General features: G+C 43.1%; 1 pseudogene; it reads left to right on the forward strand.

The window, feature by feature from the left end:
* The first annotated feature begins 1,824 nt into the window (after nt 1-1,824).
* LOC122113970 lies at nt 1,825-3,565 on the forward strand (annotated as a pseudogene).
* The last annotated feature ends 3,934 nt before the right edge of the window (nt 3,566-7,499 follow it).

Genomic DNA, 7,499 nt, shown 5'->3' on the forward strand with positions numbered 1-7,499 from the left:
CAGTTTGCAGCTAAACGTTTCTTGTTCAGACCTGGAATTCAGCTCCAGGAAACCTTGCTTCTTTTTTTGGGGGGGCAGTGTTATTTGTGATGATTACATATATGTGTGTAGGTACATATATGTATATAAATGTGTATATATATGTGTGTAGTCTATGTGTATGCATATGTACATATGAGAAATTTAGCTCAGAGGCCCTGGGTGAAGTTGTACATAAGAGTAGAGAAGGGAGCTACAAAAAAGAAACTACTTAGGTGCTTGATGTAATGCAGTGTTGTCCCAAAGGTCTGGTTTTTGAATTATTTTCTTGTTATTTTTTAATAGCTCAGGATGTAGAGGTTTCCAAGAGCAATAGTATCAAGGCCTTACTAATATAGCCTTTGGTGAGCATGGACAAAGGGCATATACTGCCTGACCTAGGGAAAGGTGGCAGTTGGGTTAGAATATCTGTAAAGCACAGAATAATGTAATTGGCATATTTTTGTTGGTTCCTGGGGGAAGTTGTATCTAAGAGCTACATTTTGATTCACACTCATCTGGGGCAACTCAGTCTCCTGCTAGAGGTTGGGACATAAAATGTTTAAGTCCTGACTGGATGAGACTTTATAACTTCCTGGTGATAGTTTTCTTTCTCTCTGTCTCCCCTTTTTCTTTAATATCCTAAGTATGCTTGTGATCTTCAGTACTTGTCTCCCTAGTAACTGGGATTAAAGGCCTGTGGCACTACACCTTGCCCAATTGACTCTATCCTTTGGGGGAAAAGATGATACAGACACTGAGGTGGAGATATATATCTGTATACCCATATATATGCCACAGGGAATGGGTCTAGGTGATTTATTTACTGCTGAGGGTTATCCTTTCTGAACAGTCTGTATCCTTTTTTTAATGGTTACTACAAAGGTGTACAGAGAGAGTCCAGTTAGATGAGTCAGGTCATGAGTACATTTCTTTTCATACAGTGTCTTCTCTTCCCTCACTCTCTCCCAGTCCTCCCCTCCCATCTCCACTCTCGAGTTCGTGCAGTTCACTTCCATCAGTGTCTGCTGCACTTTCTTACTCTCTTTCCCTTGAGTTCTGTACTCTCTCCCTACCCTCCAGAAGATAAATATTCTAGTATACCATACCAATCTGCATTTTTCACTCATTGCACTTTATAAAATAATTTCTTTGCTGGGTCTAGTGGTTCACACCTGTAATCCTAGCAACTGAGGAGGGCTGAGATCTGAGGAGCATAGTTTGAAGCCTACCCAGCAGGAATTTCAGAAATTTCTTAACTCTGAGTAACCAGCAGAGAGGCCAGAAGTGGATCTGCAGATGAAGTGGTAGCCTGTTAGCCTGGAGCAAAAATGATCAGGGTCAGCTTCCAGGCCCTCAGGAACTCTCTCTCTCTCCCCCCTCTCTCCCACCTCCAACCCCTCCTCTTTCTTCTCCCCACCCCCAGAGAGCATTTGTACTTTTGCAAACCACAATTATTCCTCATGAGTCATCTCTGTAGGGCATATCTTCATGAAGTATTTCCTACTTCTCTAGCTCTGGCAAATGAGAATATTAGAGATCTGGTTCTCTGCCAGAGAATAAGTTTATAGAAATATAATGAGCTACATTATTATCTTCCCTTGGACTTAGGTATGCTAAATGTTCTGTAAGAGTTGTTTAGTGGGAGAGGAGGAGCACTGGGCTTATGGGAACAGTTGCACAAAGCCCAAGATCCCACAGGTATCAAGGAGGGTCTGTATGTACCCAGTTGGTTCTGCCCCCATCCCCCCCCCCCACTCCCTAGGTATGGTCCCAAGTGGGCCTCCCTGGGCCAGCCCAATGTGTATGAGGCTGAGCAGAGTCCAAGGGTGGTTTAACCCAAACATTACTGGTATGGAGGCAGAAAATCTCCCGCTGACAACCAGAGTTGATGGCAGCTTTTTGGCAAGGCCCAGAAAAAGTAACCCTGGAGACTTTATGCTTTCTGTTATGAGAACTGGAGTCCATAGCGATTCAGAACACAGGGACTACTAAAATGTATATGGAGGGGTAAATTTCTCACTCTAGCTGAGCTGGTCTTATCATACCTAGAGCATCATGGCAGCTGAAAGAGAAGAATGGAGATGTGATGGAGCTCAAGTTCCTCTGAACTGTGCAGATCCTACCTCCTAGTCACCTCCCTGAAAAGAAGCAGACAAACTGCTAGGAAAATGTAAGCTTGTATGGGAGAGCCAGAGCCACGCTGGGGATTTTGTTCTCTCGTTGTGTACCTGTGACAACAAGGACTAGAGCAATGATGGCATCTCTAAAGTGACCCATGTGGGGATAGCTGCCAGGAGCTGAATATGATGTTCATACAGGAGAATGGTTCCATTCTTTTACAGATCTGGTGAAACAGTAAAGAACCCTATGGTGGAGACTCTGGGCACAGTACTACATCTCAAGCATCCTCTCAACACAACTTAGATTAATGCTGTTGAAATGGAAAGCAAGGTTTGAGAAATGAGCAAGTTTTAGCCAAGATCACAGATAAAGCAAGGATTTGGGGAAGAATTTGAGGCACTACAGCAATAGGAATGCAAACTTGTCTAGGGCCAAAAAGAGGGTGAAAGGCAACATAAGAACAAAAATAGATACATAAAGTTCCTGCCCTTTGATGACACCAAGCCATCCTACACAAAGGGACACCGGTAGGTGGGTTCCTGATGACATCAACGCAAGCATCCTCATGCCTGAATTTGACCAAGTGCGACAATTCAAAGCCCCAAAAGAGTGACAGTGCCATGCAAGGCTGCCTGCAAAACACACTGAAGCACTTCCAGTGGATGGTGTTCCAGGAGAAACTCCTGGTGCCTGTTGTGACAAGCAAGGAAGTGGAGAGAGAAAAGAGCAAACATGTGAAGGACTGACTGGACCAGTGTGCTCAGAGAATAGAGGGTCATGTGTGTTTAGAGCCTTAAAAGAATATATGGCTCATGACCACATACTTAGAGAACTCCAGCTGTCACAATTGGACAAGAGAGTGATCTGGCATAGCAATTTAAACTTGGCTGGATGCCCAGTGACTCTGGAGGCATGTTAGACTTGTTGGAGGAGGTCCACACGGATACAGGTCCTGTTGTGGTTCACTGTAATGCTTGGATTGGCCATGTGTGGATATTCATTGTGACCAGCATCCTTATTGATGACATCAGAGAGAAAGGTGTGGACTGTGACACTGACATTCCCCAAACCATTCAGATGACGTGGTCTCAGAGATCAGGGTGTTCCACACAGAAGCCCAGTAGCAGTTCACTGACATGGCTGTCCAGGATTATAATGAACCATATAGCACAGGATTGGGGAAGAGCAGAAAAGTAAGGCGCCCTGCACCTCTGATGTCAACATGAGTGAAGAATATGCTAAAGTGTATAAGAACGTATGCCTGATGCATCAGCAGCAGCAGAGCTTCTGGAGTGCGTGCTGCAGCACTCATAGCACAAAAGTAGATGCAGACTTTGACCCCTCCCCCACCAAGGTCCAGAACAGATTCAGAAATGTTTACAGAAGAAGCGATGGTCTACTGCCTTTGGATTACACAATTTGAAACCATTTAAAGATCACTATGTTTAAACTCAGAAGTTCATTTCCTCATATTCAAAGAAAGCATCTGTACAATGTAGACAGTGTTCTATTTTATACAATTTTGCTTTGAATTGAAGAAGTATTTAATGTGTACTGATATATTACAGGTTGTGGGATGGAGATTTGAGCTGTTTTGACTTTTTGTTTTTGTTTGTTTCTGTTTGAGGATCATGGGACACTTGTAAGAAGAAATGGCCTGGGAAATTAAGTAACAGCATCCTTGGGAAGTGAGAACAATTTTGTTCACCATTGCTGCCATCTTACTGTAGACTGTGTTGTTGAACAGAACACCACAGACACTATCTGTGTCAATTATAATACAGTTTTAAGAGTGTGGGAAGCTCAAGAGTCAGAAGCCTCAGCCTGTTGCATTGTAACAGAGCAGATGGCATCATGTGGTCATAGAGAGCAGGAGAGAGCTGAAACACCCTATGGCATTACCTGAACCCCAATCTGCTCCTAAAGTTTGGGACCCTGGCAGGAATTGAATTGGGGAGCAAGTTACTAAGAGATACATGTTGGTACACATTCAGCCAAAGCATTTATCCAATCAATACTGGGTATTTACTTTGCTGGATTTTTTTTGTCAGTCTTGAGGCTTGAACTCAGGGCCTTCTAAGTACTGCTAGGATTATAGGCATGAGCCACTGATGCCTAACTTGGTGGATTCTTTTTTTGCCTTGACTAAATGATCAAGCTAATATTTGAGATTGTCACAAGTTGATTATGTTTGCATTGTGATTAAAAATCCAGAGGAAGTGGAGCTATGGCTTAAAGTAGTAGGGTGATAATCTGGCTTCTCTGCTTCTTCAATCAGGAAAACAGTCTAGATTATTTTCAGAGGTTATTTTACTGGGGATTTTAAGGACTACTATGAACTCTTGGGTTATTTCTAAGGTGAGGGATTATGGGAAAGTATGCAGCTTTTAGGTGTTTGAGTAGATTAGTGATCCAGGAGGAAGGCAGGTATAGATAGAAAGCTGGCCCAGGGCAGGTATGTCTTTTGTCCATGGTGGGGATGAAGATTTTACTTAGAAAATCTGTGGCATCCTTGATTTCAAGAAGCCTTTCCTAGGATCAGTGCTAGCCCTTAATTTTGTAGAAACATTTTTCTCTCTTCTTTTTGAAAAGTAAGCTCCAAAGTAGAGTTTATTGTACTTTTCATCACTAAAATATCTCCTTTTTCACTATGGGAAGTTCATACAAGGACAAAATATAAAGTAGCTGGTTTTACTGTGTCATATAACTTTGCTATAAATCAAACTAATTATTACAAGTTTTCATCCTAAAACTCATATCATGTAATTAATAACTGGCCTGTTAATGACTGAATTTTGATGCTTTTATTAATAAAAGCTAATGGAGAAAGATCCTATAATAAGCTAATTACTAGGTTAACATTTAATTTTCCTGCTCAGGATAAAATACTAACCAGAGTATTAAAGACATATAATAATTTATTGATAAATCTATCTCTTAAAAGGAATACATTTTAAGATGTCACCATTTTGATGTGAGTCATGTAAACTCTGATAATATGAATTTGGTAATACACATTTAGTGTTTCAATTGTCTTTTTTGCCCACTTATAGTATCTAGTCTATTTGCAAGTGTTATTTTCAAATGGCATTAAAAGAATAATTTATGAAGATAAAAGTTGTTTATGGGAACATATGAAGTATTATGGTATCGGTAACACTGTTATGTGGAAGTATCCTAATTTCCCACCACTTACTGATTCCTAATGGCCTTGCTTGTGGAGATTTGGAGTGAGAATGAGCTGGTGCGTTTATAGAAATTTGTAAGGAAGCACTTAGGAACCATTCAAAGGAATTGAATGACATCAGAATATAGGTCCCTTATTTTCTGTGAGTTAAGAGTTCAAAAGAGGCTGGGAAGGTGGCTCAGTGTTAGACTGCTTGCTTTGCATGCATGAGGCCCTGGGTTTGATTCCTCAGCACCACATAAGCAGAAAAAGCTGGAAGTGGCACTGTGGCTCCAGTAGTAGAGCGCTAGCCTTGAGCTGAATTGCTGACAGACAGTGCCCAGGCCCAGAGTTCAGGCCCCATGACCAGTCAAAAAAAAAAAAGGAGTTCAAGGAAAGCTTCTGAATAGTTGCTTGGGACACACTTTGCTCTTGAGATGTCTACCCCTGGTCCACTCAGATGTGCCCTGTATGGAGGCTGAGCTCTTTTGTGACTTTCTCCAGGAAGCACTCAGCCCTCAAGAGGGACTTTGAGATTTCAGTAGCTCTTAAAGCCTAGGCAACAGGTAAGCTTGCTGCCCTCCCTCAGTTGCAGCTTTATGACTTCCAGCAGGCTAACAAGTACTGCACACCTTCTACATCCCTATAGAATTGCAAGTGGAGACAGCTGGAAGCTGTGGTTGTCATCTAGTCCTACTGGCCATTTTTCAGATGGCAAAGCCAGACTCACATCACAGTCACACATTGAGGAGAGGAGGAAGTGGAGAGATCAGAGTTACACATTGGGGAGTGGGAGAGTAGAGGACTGCTCGTCTCTCTCAGTTCCCAGGTCCTGCTTCTGCGTGGATGGAGGGGAGCAGAGATGAAGTTCCAAGGTCAAGCTGGAGGGGCTCGGGCATGTGCCAGAGTCCTGGATGTTCCTTCTAATTGAGGAAGCCTGCCCTAGATTCTTCAATGCAGTTCCCGGGAGGGAACTTTGGGATTAATGGCAGGACCAACATTAGTATGAGATGTGTCTCCTTTAAACATGTTCAGGCCTCGGCGTGCATTTCCTCCCCTGGGAAATTGGGATTATTTTCTTTCCTGATGGTCAGTCTTTGTGCTTATGAGATCCACGTGGCAGTCTTGCTGAGAAAGTGATGTTGTGATTTCTTCACCTGGGCAAGGAAGGTTAAGGTAGAATATGACAAACAGAATCCCTCTCTAGGCTTGTCCTAAAGAGGACTGTATATGGTGGTTGGTGCTTGCAGCCTGGGTTCCTGGCAGGACCTCTGGTAGCTGCCTGTGGGTATGTTGGATGGTACCCTTTGGCTGCAGTGAGTATGGAGTTGGCTTAGCTGTGTCTTGTCTCTCTTATTTCTTTTCTTTTTTTTTTTTTTTGTTGGTCGTGGAGCCTAAACTCTGAGCCTGGGCACTGTCCCTCAGCTCTTCAGCTCAAGGCTAGCGCTCTACTACTTGAGCCACAGCACCACTTCTGACTCTTTCTGCTTATATGGTTCTGAGGAATTGAACCCAGGGCCTCATGTGTGCAAGGCAAGCACTGTACCACTGAGCCACTTTCCCCGCCTATGTCTGTCTTATTTCTATGCTAACCCAGCCTCCTGATTGATGGCTGAGAAGCCTTTTCTCATTGGGGATGAGTTCATCTTTGCGCAGTTCCAGACCAGTCACCCTTCTTGGGCTTTGTCAGTACTTGGGAACTCAAACGTGAACATAAAATACCCAAAGCTGCTGCATGAGGGCTTTAACTCAGTTTTTCTCATTTGTGAATACTTGATGTGGTGTCTGGAGCCCACAGGTCCAGGGAGCTTCCTTGTTGCTCTTGAGCATTGTGGACCTCAGAGTGAATACTCAGTGAATACCGAGTAGTACTCAGTAGTGGACACACAGTGAGTACTCAGTTATAATAGGTGATTCATAAGTGTGTCAAGAAGGCACATGGATGAATGGTTGTTTTGAGTTCATGTCTAAAATAGATGAGAAATACTTGAATCTTTCCTTGGAGGAAGGGGAGGATGGCTCTGAATATCTGGGGATGAGGTGTTCTGCCTGACTACTACTAGATGGCTCCTGTTAGCCCCAATCAGATCCCATTGTGGCGGTACAAATTGAGTTCCAGCATCAAAAGCTTCCTGTTTGGTGAGCCAAGCATTTTGTATCTGTCTTTTGCATCTGTCTTTTGATTGTGCAG

Source organism: Dipodomys spectabilis, unplaced genomic scaffold (genome assembly GCF_019054845.1).
Source record: "Dipodomys spectabilis isolate Male_0828 unplaced genomic scaffold, ASM1905484v1 ptg000102l, whole genome shotgun sequence".
Taxonomy (NCBI): Eukaryota; Metazoa; Chordata; class Mammalia; order Rodentia; family Heteromyidae; genus Dipodomys; species Dipodomys spectabilis.